Raw genomic sequence first — 14733 nt, forward strand, 5'->3', positions numbered from 1 at the left:
AGCATAATTACCAAGACAAGGCTTCTTTTATCTTATTTGTTATGTTATTCGTGTTGTAACGTTAATTTTTCTCTAAATTCTGGTTCAAATAAATTCTAAGCTATGAAAAGCAATGGATTTACAGTATGTATGTGCTTTTATTGAACTATCTGAATGAGACCTTTATTTCAACAATAGTGTGATGTGCCTTTTGTTCACTTGGCTCCTGTTCAGTTATCGTTGTAGCTGCGGGGCAGAAGGATTGAAGTGCTGAATGAGACCTGGAAGGCCTCACAGCTGTCTTGTTTAATTGGTAGCTGCCTGACTGGACTCAGAGGAGTGCTTCTGACCAATGTGTCTTCCTCCATGGAACTTATAACTACAGAATGAACATCCTTCAATTCAGACAGACTATCTGAATGATTCAGCAACAACAGAAAGCTCGCGAGGCAGGTTATCTTAGTTAAGAATCCACAGGACTCTTTTTTCGCTCTGGAACATTCAAGTCAACTCCAACAAGTCTTCCAAAACTGAACAAAATTACACAATATAGGACCCATAGCACAACATCTACTCTCTGTTGTCATAAATCACAGTCACAATCTTCTGTGAGAAAGTCCTGAGTTTGTGATCCTTCATCCAGTCCAGCCTCCTCCTGATATGGACTTTGTGGCTCTGTAGATTCTGACACCTCAATTCCTCCTGTGGTGGCTCAAACAGCATATGGACTCATTCCTCCTGCCTGTTACATGTCATATGCAACCCAAGATAAACTTAATCAATAATCAATTCATAAAGGGAAATTCAAGTAGTTTTGTAGTTAAAGTAATAAGAACTAAAATTACTTTGCAACAGACAGAACAAATAAACAAACATATCAAGCCAGAAATATTAGTATGACAGTAATCTCAGTATTTCACTGGACAATAATTTAACTTTTGAGCAGCATGCCATAGAGCTTGTTCAATCAAGTAGTATGCAAAAGTATGACTTAAAAAAATAAAGATTGACTCACAATGAAACCTCTTTACTCTCACTCCCAATATGTTTTAGAATTGATTAACATCTTACTGATTGCTTTTAAAACCCTTGAGCCCTGGCTCCTTGCTATATTTTATATCTTTAAGTACAGTCCCATCCAGAGCTTGAGTCCTCTGCCAAAGATGCTGTAACAGAGGTCCCTGTACTAATTTAATGTAGATATTAAAAATACACAGTCCTAGTCTATTATCATGGGTGTATTACCATGCCAAAAATATGACTTTACCAATTCAATCTGAAGGCAGGTATAGCACCATTAAAAAAAAACAAAAGACCTATTCGAGGCCCAAGACTTTAGTGATCCATGTTGGAAAAGTGATCCTGATAGTCCCCTGTTCCCAAATATTGAAATGACCACTATTTTCTCCTCTAGCGCATCAATAGGAGGCACAAAGGTTTTATACAGTATGTGGCTACATAGCGTTAAGTCTCAAGATTCACACGGGTTTCAAGGTTAGTCATAAAACTCCTTTGCAAATGTGTCATTGCCATGATGTCCTGTAGATGAAGATCAACAATACATAAGCTGTGTTGAATTCCAGAAAGCAACAGTATCATTCAGGTGCTGCAGCTTTATTTCTTACAGCTCCATAATTCAGTTTTGTTATGTTTGACTGTGCCTCAGTTACAGTCCAGGACCACACATGAAACATGAGCCCGTCTGTACAAATGACCACATCTGTCTTTGCACAGTTCTGAGGTCCAGCCAGAAGAGATTATCTTCTCTGACCTTGCTTAGAATTTGAGGATGTCCAAGTAATCACACCCATGAGTCCCATCTGGTCTAAATTATCTGAACTCTATTGTATAAGCACCAAATCTGTGCAAGCTATTCAACAGTAAAAAGATGTGTTTCTATTGTTCGTTGCTTGTTTTCTGCAGCAATTTGTATGTCCATCTGTGTAAAGATAATCAGCTATTCCAGTTAAATATTGATTATTTATTACAGAAAATCACGCATGTCAACACAAAACCCCTGAGAGGAGAACAATCATTTCAAAATGCATTTTCCTTGTGAAAGTGATATGATGAGAGGCTGTTAGTCTGCCCTGAATTTCTAAAGTAGGATCACAATGTCATGTATACCAATGGAAATGAGACAGCCACTCTTTGCGTGTTTGTTGTGTGACCTGAAATGGAACATGTTTTGATGCATGAAAACTAGTTATATTTTACAGAATTCTAATACACAGTGACTTTCCAGGGTGTAAAAAGCATATGAAATGGTCAGACCAGGCATGTTAGGACCATCTACCACTTCAGGGGAGGAAGATGCCAAACATATAACATTGAGATGCACAATGTTGGGTAGGACACTAAGACTGTTATAGTTTCATAACTACCACAGGGTGTGCACTAGTAGGCAGCCATTGCAAATTACATTACTGACATCAAAGCCACACACAATAATTACACACATGCACACAAACTAACACATAAAAGCAGCCTGTGAGCCATGACAAATAAATGTTACAGGCATTATTAAAAGAAGACAAAATCAGATGCACTCTCCATGGCAGAGCTGCACACATACACTTAAAAATAATCAATAACATGATGTTAGATTTTAATTGGTTGTTATAAATTTCTTTTAATATTTATTGCCACATTAAAAAATAATGGCTAGTCTAACCCTAACCACAGGACACAGTAACATACACAACAACATTCATTACTGGTAAAATAATGTCTAAGTGACAGGGATGTTGTTTCATAGCAGTCATCAAAACTGACTGCAGTAACCAGAGGCAGCTGTTCCACCCTCCTTTCATATCGGCTATATAATTTACTTTTCATTGATTGGTGATGTAAAATTGCAATAAGCTGCAATAACAGGATTTTTTTCTGTGATTAACTTTTTGAAAGTAAATTACTGGCTACAGTAGGCTTACTTGATGGTGCTGACTGTAAATTGTATGGTTCCAAAGCTGCACAAAGAGACATCATATTAGCCACATTGCTGTAGGAGCTGTACCTGTGAAAAGCTGTGTGTAAGCTGAGCACCACCTACAGTCTTTGTACTGTAACACATGGCATCCTGCAGCACAAAGGGCTGTAATTTGACTGACAATAGCATGTTTGGAAATTTTTGGTAATTTGCAATTTTCACATTGTGGACCCTAGCCACTGTTTTCTCTATTAGAAACAGGTGCAACAAAAATTGTTGTTGTGTACACTTCGAACTAGTTTAATTATAATCATGTCAATTGGCAGTTCCCGCTCAAATTCTAAAGCGTGTGCAGTGTGTTCTAAATGGCTCCGTCACACCCATTTTTATTTTGATGTTTTAGATTTTTAATTTTTGTCATTTGTTTGTTACAGGTTTAATAAAGGTATAAAAAAATAAGCAGCTAAGAAAATGTTCTGGCCTAACCTTCACCTATTTTATTTTATAAGGATTCAATTCTATTCACCTACATCATCTTGTATTTTGATGATACAACACAATGTGTATCAGAGCTGATGGTGGCATAATCACATGTACTTAGGTTCTAAAGAAATAATATAATATTATAATAACAACAACTTAGGAAACTACTTAAACCAAGTTCTATCAGGGAAAGAATCATTCTGGTAATAAATGTTAATATTCATTAGCATTACCATTCATAGCTTGACGCTAATGTAGATGCATCATTTATGTATAAGGCAAACATTTAAGGGAGGAATTTCAATCTAAATAATGCTCGGCTGGGAAAATATTTGGGGGCTCATTACAGCCAAGCTGTGTAAAGGCATCTGTGAAAACACATCAGGTAATAAAAACTGATGTATAAAATGTCAGGAAGTATTCTTATGGGTGGATATTATTTTGCTGGGCCTATTAATCAGTGAAGTATACAGTAAAGCATTTGTACTGCTTCCTGTTTGTGATGAAAAGGTGCAGCTGAATGCTATTTGCATGTGCAGACTAAAGCAGGATACATCTTTAATGCAGCTTTATGGTTCACTCTAGCGGCTTAATAAACCATTAGACACTGATTTTGGAAATGACCAATATAAATCCTTCTGGGTATATAAATGACAAATAGTATAATGGAAATTATGTTAAGGGATAAACTGAACTTACTTTTTTTGTCCCTTGTGGCATAACAGAGCCATTGAAGCATCTCACTGTAAGAGACAACAAAAAGTAAGGAATTAGCAAGTTTTCTTTCTAAGTGCCACCTTATATACAGAGCACCAAACAGATAAGCTCCTTGGGTAGTGAAATGCTACTGGATGATTCACCCTCTGTAAGTGTGTGTGGCTCTAAGTAGTAAACTAATAGTTATTCACCATTGGCCCAAATACAAAACAACTCTGGTTAAAAGATGATCCACCTCTGCAAAACCTACTTTGGGGGCAAGTGAGAAAAACCCTGAATAAGCATAGTAGGGACATACACCATATTTAGTGTAGAATCAACGTCACACACTTCAACACATTTTTCCTTCTCTATGATCTGCTGATGTAGTGATGTGTGTATCAGATTTAGCATACTCACACAACAGTGACAGTGGAGTGTAGTAAGTGGAGTCTGATCTACACTGTAACTCCAGCTCAGTCTGTCTGTTGCTCTCCTGTAGGTAAGGCTTCATTACACAGATTGTAGTCCAATTATGCTGAGCCTCCAGCAGCGAGCTTTTGCTCTAGGCCTGCTGAAATGAAGACAAATTGGTTGTAAAATACTTAACCAAACACAGTACAGACAGAACAGTGGGGAAGTTCGACAGTCTAGACTCTGCTCTGCAGTTGCACTTCAGCACTGCTGCACCACAGTTCTCTGCATCTGGCAATGTTGACCACTGCTACCAATTTCAATTCTCAAGTTATTTGTATAGCACCAAATCACAGTACAATCATTTAAAGGCACTTTACAAAAAACAAGAGCCCAACAAATCCCTTATGAGGAAGCACTTGGAAGCAGTGAAGAGGACTCGACCAGTGGGGGGGTGAATACACAAAGAAAACAACAATAAACAACAAACAGACAGTGAAGGTGGTGGGGCCAGTAACTGCACATCAGCAATATACAGATGCAGGACCAGGGACACCTGCAGAAGGTACAGAGAGAGAGAGAGGACAGAGAGAGAGGGAGAGAGCACAAACTACCGAAGGGAGAAGGCACAAAGTTAGTGACACTCAATGATGGAATATACATGTGAGGGGGAGGAGAGGAGAGAGGAGCTCAGTGCACCGATGGAGAGTCCTCATCAGGCAGTCTAGGCCTATAGCAGCATAACTAAGGGATGGTTCTGGTTCACTTGAGCCAGTCCTAACTATACACTTTGTCCAAAAAAAAAGGGTTTAAGTCTAGTCTTAAACATATAGAGGGTGTCTGCCTCCTGAACCCAGAAAGGGAGCTGGTTCCACAGGAATGGAGCTTGGTAGCTAAAGGCTATGAAGGGATTTGTATGTCTCTATCTTGACGTTTCTGACTATGGGGCTGCAACAAAGTCGGTTTCTCAGCAGGTGTGTGGCTGAGTGGGGAAAGTCTAGTAGAAATGTGAACAGGCAGGTGATGAGCCGTGGGTTTCTGTTTCCATCGGACAGGTAACAGGCTACACACCCGCTAATGGGGCTAGGCTTGCTAGTTTTGGTTCGAAGGTGCTGAGCTTCCTGGTCAGTGATCCTCGCCTCCAAAGCGACCAGAAGCCTACACTTATTCCAGGTCTCATTCTGACTAACGGAGGCAGAGGAAAACCTAAACATGCAGCACACCAAGCAGCGACAGATAGAGACAGAGAGAGGCCATGCTAGCAGCTAGCTGAGCTAACTGGTAGCCTAATGAGCCAGAAATAACAAGTTATGTCTGGAAATAGCAAGAGGTAGTGGACAAAAAAAACGGTATGTGACTACTACAGGAATATGTAACGGTTTATGAGTTGTACAGAGAATCTAGCTCATTTTTCAGTGTATCAGACTGGAGCTAATTGGTGAACGAGCTACAGAAACACATGGCACAACACGCTAGCAACAGGAAGTGAATTCACTCACCAGAAACATGTCACGTCAGCCTCCTGGCCATGATTATTATCTGTTTGTGTGTACACATGTGGTCTATACTGTATCTGTTGTTTTGACAAGCAAATACCTACAATACTTCAAAATCAGAATAGGGCAATTATGGTACATGTAACGGATATCTGTTTGATTTTTTAATACAAAATGAAAAATAAAAATAAAATCAAACTTAAATTTAATTTCACACCAAATTCTGATGTATCGTCTTTGTTGATCTTTTCTGCCATGTCTCGTATGTTGCTTCCTGCAAGTCCACATTTTGGTCATTCTGCTCTCTGGCTGGACAGCAGTACCCTGCAGATCCTGCTATTTGAACCCAGGACATTCACAATCTCACCATCTCTGTGACCATCTCTTTAAAAATGTTATGTCCAAAAGCACCGCTAGGTGACAGCAGAGCACTAAGTGTACTAGGTTAGTACATGTCCTGCTGTACTTTCATTATGATTCCATATCTATGTACTCCATACAGACACATTCTAATATGCATATCAATTTTATGCCTTTTAAATACTTTTGAATTTACTCTGGAAGTTCTAAAAAGACAGGAAAATCCCATATTGCCTTTTACATAAAACATATCTGGTATTAGCTGGCTGACAGAGAGACAGGATAGATTTGGATTTGTTAATCAACATCATAGATTTTTGTGATTTAATATTTATTATGAACAGCAAGAAAAGTCAGCATGAAAATGCTTATTATGCAGACAGACAAGCCTGATATGTTAAAAGAGACTGCATCTGCAGCTGCCTCACTGTGAAGACATGAAAGAGCTGAGGGTGTTGAGCACCAGTGAACTCGCAGTGAACTCTGCTTCTCATCTTTCTACAGCTTTGTGAAGGAGCGATAGAACACTGAGAATGGGAGGACGAAGTCTGAGGTAACATGTTTACATTTGTTACTGACTGATTCATCTTCATCACAGAACGGTAATCTGTTTTTAAAACACATTTTTCATTGTTATAAGTGAGACAGTCCCAAATATGAAAATATAATTAAAAACAAAACAAAAAATGTGTTAACCAACATGAATAAATAACGAATAATAATGAAAAATGAAATGTTTTATTTACGGGGAATTGTTAAGGAAATATCAGAGAGTTAATGAGTAAAATGGCCTGTGTGTAGAGAGCCATCAAATTTTTCGGTTTCCAAGCCTGGAAGGAGGTAAAGCAATTAAAAGTGGTAAACGTTTGCAGTGATCTATGAGAGATACCCATTTCATTCTGCTAAATTAAAATTATTCTCTTTCTTAAATACCAAGTGTTTAATTTTGTCTTTTGGGAGTTGGGACTGTTGTCTGCTTTTAGTTAAGTGGAATGAACATTCATGCCAACAGACAGATGGTATCATGTTATTATCTAAATTAAACTATTTTTTGCTATACTAGGATCCACAGTACAACAGCACAAAGCTCTGTTAAAGGGTCTATGCAGATGTAAAGGAGTTAAACGGCTGGCAGTGAAAGGTTACACAGGATACACTTCACCATCATATTACAGAGGCAGCAGCTGTGCACCAGGAATTGACACTGAAGATATAATGAGCAATTCTGATGAACTATTGTCAGTTTGATCAGAAACTATACAAATAGCAAGCCCACATTGCAAGCAAGTCAGAAGCCTGTTGCCATACAGCTTACCTAACCGAACATATATATCGAAAATGTGAGAAGCAACAAATTATATTTTGAATAAGAGGACATACACAACTGATAATTGTTCAAATTGGAGACAAATGTCCTCAATCTTTTGCTGATGTGTTTAGCTGTGGCTATTTGTAAGGAAAAAATGAGAAATGCTCTTATGTTGAGCAGAACAAACTACATGTTGTGGAGAATGCCATTATTGTTTTAATAAGTGTAACCTGAAATTGGGCCAAAGCTATGGAAAAAAAAACTGTAATACTGTGTTCAATTTACATAAATAACACCTTTCATATTCAGTCCATTTGGATAATGTTTTCTCAGCCAGTATGAGACTGTAGCAAAGCAATGTTACTTGGCCAGAAATAAAACCAAAAGCACAGTATCCCATACATCTTACTGTTTTTTTGTAGTCCAGACAGAATGCTCTCCTTAATCTGGGTGTATATAGTAATCCTGATGAACTCAAATAGAGTTACTTTATCTATACTCTTGAAGAAATATTTATTGATATAGCCTACTGTACAATGAAATAACATTTGGTTTCAAACCTGTTTTGTTTGTAAAGCTAACCAGCAGCACGTCAGCTCTCTTCTCTTCCTGCCACTCAACAGACACATGCAAGGACGAAGAAATGTCTCTTCATTCCCTCTCTCTTTTTCTGTTTGTCATGCGTCTGATCATGGAGCAGGAGATGCAGGGTGGGAAGGAAAACGCCAGCCAACTGTAATGTGGATTAAGGCCCTGAAAGACTGTGTGGCAGTCACCAAGGCCTGTTCCAGCATGACAAGCTTAAAGTCAAAGCCTCACAGACAAAATATATCTGTTCAAGCAGAAGGTTCATCTTTTCAAAATGACAATCTTTCTAAATTAGGGTGATGAGTGAGGTACCAGTTCAATGATTAATGCCACCTAATCTCATTAAACACTTCAAAGCTAACACTGAATATTATCAATTCTCTGCAGATTTGTGTTTTTAATAAAGTGTTTGAGCAGGATCAGATGAAAAGTATTGATGAAAGTGTTTGTTTTCAGCTCTATCCATAGAACAACATGCCTGTTCCAGCCCTGCTTTACTTTTCACTCATCTTTCTTAAATGGCCAGAATAACTCTGTTTAGCTCTCAGTGGTATAATACTGACACTTCCACTTGAATACAGTCTGGGATAAATAATGAATTATTCTTAATGTTTAAAGCTCCAAATATGCAAACGGTTATTATGAAAGTGGGGCATGAAAACGCTTCTGTTTTCTAATCACTCCTATTCGTCACATCTTTTATCATTGAATTAATGAATTAATTAATTATAGTTTTTCAATAAACAAATGATGTGACCATACTGATTCTGACCATAAATTGTTCTGTTCTACTTATTCTCAAACAGTTTTCTCTTGACCCCTGGTGCCATGAAAGAGTTGTTTGCTCATTATTTTTGCCATGTTTAGATTATCAGTATTATAATTTTCCATGTTTACCAATGAAACTCACAAGTGATCTAGACTTGTCGCTGGAGACTTAGGAGTAATATTTGTTTCACATAAGTACTAAGGCCCCTTAATCATAATTTACTGTATTTCTATGACAAATACAGGATTATGTCACATATAAAAGAAACCCTAGACTCATGATTTTGCATGATTCAGAGACATAGAATAAAAAGTCTCACAATTATTCTTTATCCAAAAGGTTTAGCAGACAAAGCAAGGAAGGGGGCAAGGTTAAGGAGCAAAGTCAGGAACTGAGGCAGCCAAATGAGGCGAACAGGGCAAATGGCAGCAGATGAAATTCAGAGCCCCAAAACAGGCAGGGAATCAAAATGGACAGGCAGGAAAAAGAAGAATGTACAAAGCCTGGAAACCTGTGGTTTTTATGGCAAATAGGTTTTTCTATATATAAATGGGATACTCTTGAGGGAATGCAGAACAGGTGAGCAGGTGGGTATAGCAGGAACTGAGTTTACAGGACAGTTAGTGGAGATGGCAAAAGTAGACAAAGACAAACTGTAATGGTTTTTCTCCTGCAACCCAACTGTTGCAAGGGGATGTCCTGTGTCCCCTGTCAGCTGTCTCAGGTCACTGGGTCAATAAATATCTTCTGTTAAGCTTCTCGGTTTGAGATCATCTATAGTAGAATGGATTCTGTAAATCATATGTGACTGTTGCATCCTCTTGACTAACAGGCGTCTCATGGACAGTTTTGTTCTAGCAAGAGGTTTTTATTATTTAATTTCATATGTAACTATTACTTCTTTACTTTGCTGTCATAGTACTATGATAACACAGACAGTTATGAGTATTTTCTCTTTGTCTGCATTTCCCTTTGATACCATCTGATAGTGCTATAGTTATTATTTTTTTATCTGCTGATTTGCAAAAGGTCCAGCACTGTGAAGTTCTGCTTTTTACTCCCAAGGTTGACTTTTGTGAATGAAATTCTCACACAAATGGGGCATAGCAAGTAGCAACTGAGAGCAATACTGTGACAGGTTTGTGCAGTTAAGAGGGTTTGTTGAATCAGACACTTGTATAAGAGATCCCTATGCAAATGGGGAAGCCGTCTGTATCCAACATTTGGTTTTCAAGCCAAAGCTAAGATTGGTCACCCTTCTGAAATGCAGTGTATTTTAATGCTTTGGCCTACAGCTTCAAAGTTTACTTTATTATGATTTATGGCCAAAACTACAGGGATTGTGGACTAGACTCTGTATACACACAAGCAGTATTAACATGAGCAATTTTTAGTAACCAATAACTCTTGAGGCATGCAAGTATTGTATTAAAACAAACTTAAAAATGTTAAACCTATACTTTGAAACCCTTTGTGGCTGCACCTGTGCATTCAGGACTCTCAATGTCCAAATGGACACTGCAAGGGAGGCTGACGCTAGAAGTGTGTCCTGTTTTTCTTTGTTTTCAAGTACTTAACAGCAGATACACCACTCCAATACCCCCAAAGTGATCAGTGATCCTACAGAAGCCACCACGCCCCCATTAGTCCCACAAACTGCACTGAAGCAAGTCCAGATTTATCTGCACCCTCAACGACATGATCGCTCCTCCTTCATCTTTTATCACTGCCACCTTCTCTGACTCCCATACAATAGACAAGACACAGTGAGACACTTGACCTTGACTGCACATTCCCCATGTCTGGATAATATAACACAACATTGTCTTCTTTCCCTGGCCAAAAGATGTCAGGTCTTTAACATGCACGCACACACTTGTTTTGATTTCTTTTGGGGACTTTACATTGACTTACATCCATTTCCTGAAGACTTACCCTAACCTTAGCCATAGCCACTACTTGACTGAGAATAACCCTAACCTAAATAGTGGGGACTAGCAGGGCCAGGTCACCATATTACATGAGTGCGTAAACAGGTCTAGGTCCCCACAGTATGAGTAACACACAGACTTCAAAATACAAAAGCAAGTACACACAAAGTTTCCCATGTGTCTGGTTTGGAGTCCTCCACTGTTCTACTAATTTGAACCATGTGGTTATTCTGAGAACTCTGATTTGTGTATGTGTGTCACTGAGAACTCTGATTTGTGTATGTGTGTTACTGAGAACTCTGATTTGTGTATGTGTGTCAATGTATGCATGTATTTTCCAAATTATTTAGAGCAACACGATTAGTTCATAACAAAGGAAAGGCAGGCAGCACATGGTTTTTCATGGATCCACTGATTACTAGGGTTAGTACAGAATGTCCAGTATAATATAATTGTTTATAGTCACAAAAGTAATTAGTGGGACTGAGAAATGGCAAAGTTGTACTGGCAAACTCAACTAACTTGCTTTGAGAAGGAGTCAGAGTCTGTGGGAGCAGATCTTACTTAGACCTTTAGCAGAGGTATTCAAGATGAGAAGTTTCTTGGTGGCAAAGAACTTGGTATGGAAGAGATTAGAATAGGCACAGTGCCTTCAGATTGGTGGTGCCCATTTTTAAGGGATACCAGAAAGGTGGACACCAATCATCAGACAATTATACTGCTCAACTTTCCCAAGAAGGTTTACGGCAGGGTTCTGGAAAGGAGGCATCGACTGTTTGTCAAAAGTAAAAACATCAGATCCGACAGGAACAATGCAAATTCCATCTTGGCCATGGAACAGTGAGCCAACTCTAAACCTTTGTAAGGCTACTTGAGGTACTGGCATCATGTGAGTTTGCTGAAAACCACTGCTGGGAAGAGAAATCTGCTTAGCAATGAGTCCCCAAGCAACCTTTTCTTACTTTTCTTATCACAAAGCCGTTCATAACCTTAATCACGTTTATTTACCTAACCAGTATCATACTCAAATTGTAGTTAATTAGGCACAGTATAACCATGCTTCCCTCTAACCTTATTTATCCTGTAGTCTCCATGCAGCAGAAATGGTAGAAAATAACAATTTTAACATTGGTTTTAGATGAAGAAAAATGCCATGGAACATAATCTGGGGTTTTGTAAAATGGTCCAACATCAACATTCTGTGTGATGACAGTGTTGGAAAATGTGCTTAGAATGCTCATAGTGTGTGTGTTACTGGGACATTTTTTCCACATTCTTTGTTTTTTGGTTTTTTACATTTTCTGTTTGTGAAGTGAGTCATCTTGGTGCAATGTCAGTGGGAGTCAGATTCAGTAAACTGATCTATCAAAGTCATGTCAAAATGTAAACAATATATCCAATAAATATCTTTCATAAGTTTGACAAAACAATCACAATGCACGGTCCACTTACTAGCTACTATGTCCAAAGTCAAGTATGAACATTCAGATGCTTTGTATGAACTGCAGTTGGTTTTCAGTGGACGCTTTGAAAGGGTTTGCAAAACAACGACCACAGTAAGAAAAAAGGAAGGGACAGACTCAGCAAAGATGGCTGCACATCATGTTCACTCTGTCATCTTCAGTGAAATATATTGATCACAAGACTTGTTTTTTCAGCATTAGAAAAAAATGGTCTTTGCCAACATAACTTGCAGATTTTAAATAAATGAATATAACAGATATGTTGTCATATAATTATAACCCATAATATTTATACAAGCAATACAACAATTATTTTTTAAATTCTAACATTTTTGTGTTAGTGTTTGTGTTAATAAACTTCATTCTATCAGATTGACACTTTATCCCCTGTATATATGTAACTTGTTTTACATGTGTGTGGCTTCATTGTCTGCCTTTGCGTCAACTCTGGTTCAATTTAAAGTGTAATGTCACTAATGGATAAGTTTACTCACTTATGAACATTATCCAAAGATGCAAATTTTATGAGCTCAACTGCATACCAGTCTAATTGCCCATGGTGCACTTTTGTATTTGACTTTTAAATTATAATTCCCTTCCAAAAAATGATTTTATCTGATGCAAAATCCTGCATCTAACATCTATTACCATCTCCATCTTTGCTTTCCATCATAATGGTACAATCAAATAGTCAAATAATAACTCAACAATCCTTTCCAGCTGCTGTTAGTGGTGTTTTAAGGCACTATTCTGTGCTACACCACCAGGGGTTGCTGTAACATCAGCTGCAGTCCTGTTATGAAACCTTTGTTTCTCTTTGTCTGACTGCAGCACTGCTGCAATGTAGACAGACAGGGGTGGGGACCCTCTACCACTTCTACTGCTATGCTCCTCTGTGTGTGTGTGTGTGATTGTGTTTAAGTATGCATGGACATCAGTGAGAGCACATGTGTATATGTGCCTGTGTGTTTTGTCTTACTGCAGCAGTCCTGTGCTGTGTGTGTATGTCTCCTTGGGTGGGGTCTGTCTGTTTCTTATTTCACTTCTCTTTCATTTAAGACTACTTATCTGAAACTGTTTTAAACAAAGAAAACAAATTTGGTACATGTAAACAATGAGTGAAATATGAATTCACACATAATACAATAACACATAACCACTAGCTCTAAAACTGTTTTAGATATACAAACCATTCAAACGATCATCTAACTCTGAACAGTATTAGTATTCATATCATGTCTGGCTCCTCTGATTGCTCTCTGGCAGCTAGATTAAGCAGACATCTGATGCTGACGCTCATAATGAATGAAACAGAAACACACTTACTTGCACAGCATCAGATCTACAGAGCAGGAATGAAACACATCCCAGAGCAGAGGAACAATGCCAGACAGGTGTGGTTCAAGCATTCAGGACATGAATCTTTACAGGAATTATTGGCAAATGTTGTTGATGTGCATAATGCTTATATTCAAACTGTGTTGACATAGAACTCAGCTGCCTTTGCTGTGACCTCAGTTTAACCCTCCTGCTCTGTCTGGCTGCATGACGTGTGATGCTGCAATGCACTAACGGCATACACAACCATTCACATCTACTGTGCTACTAGAGGAAAGGAAGGAGAGAAGAAAAAGGAAGAAAGAAAGAGCTTTATAGGTAAACACTGCAGCACCCCAGGGTCTGCTCTGTCAGGGTGGGTTAGAGTACAGACCTATTAGCTGGGAGCTGATAAGACAGCTTTGCTAATTGCCACTCATTATCTTACTACATTTGCTGCAGCAACAACACTTTACTGGTGAGTGTAGTGGACCCACTGACCCACTTAGAATGGGAGAGATGGGCCAAAGCACCCAAGGGAGTCCTACCCTGCTTGAGATGCTGAGGTAGAATGTCAGATAGTCGCTGTTCAGTGAAGTGTCTGGGTGCTGAAGATGCAGCCAAGCAGCTGACAGTTACTGTTCACTGCTTTAAAAAGCAAAAGCAAATCAAAGCACAAGAAAATTAAAAACCTCCCAACCTAAGGGTGATAGAATTTTTTATTGTGTATGTAAGTGAAAAATAATTACATGTTGGGTTGATTATTTGAAAAAGCATAATGCATTTAAGAATTGATATTTCTCAGCGCCTACTTTGGACAAGGCTTCAGATTTGGTGGTGAGGAATAACTATGGTAGCAAGAACATATTTATTTTAGTTGACTAACTGTGTCCTTCTTTTGATCAGTTTCCACAGTGTACATGAGAAGTCAATGCAGTAATGTGAAATGTGAAAGTAAACCCCAGGAACATTGTTCCCATTTTTTTTTTTTTTTTTTAG

At 38.4% G+C, this 14733-nt stretch overlaps 1 long non-coding RNA gene across 2 annotated transcripts in view; it reads right to left on the reverse strand.

The window, feature by feature from the left end:
• Nucleotides 1–235: 235 nt before the first annotated feature.
• Nucleotides 236–14733, reverse strand: part of LOC113122708 (uncharacterized) — a 93875-nt gene continuing 79377 nt past the window's right edge. For both annotated transcript variants that reach the window (XR_003294888.1, XR_003294887.1), the window contains exons 3-5: nt 4508–4661; nt 4091–4134; nt 236–721 (exon numbers count right to left, since the gene is read on the reverse strand). This is a non-coding gene — a long non-coding RNA (uncharacterized LOC113122708). The remainder of the gene's footprint in view (nt 722–4090; nt 4135–4507; nt 4662–14733) is intronic.

This window comes from Mastacembelus armatus, chromosome 3, assembly GCF_900324485.2.
Source record: "Mastacembelus armatus chromosome 3, fMasArm1.2, whole genome shotgun sequence".
Lineage (NCBI taxonomy): Eukaryota > Metazoa > Chordata > Actinopteri > Synbranchiformes > Mastacembelidae > Mastacembelus > Mastacembelus armatus.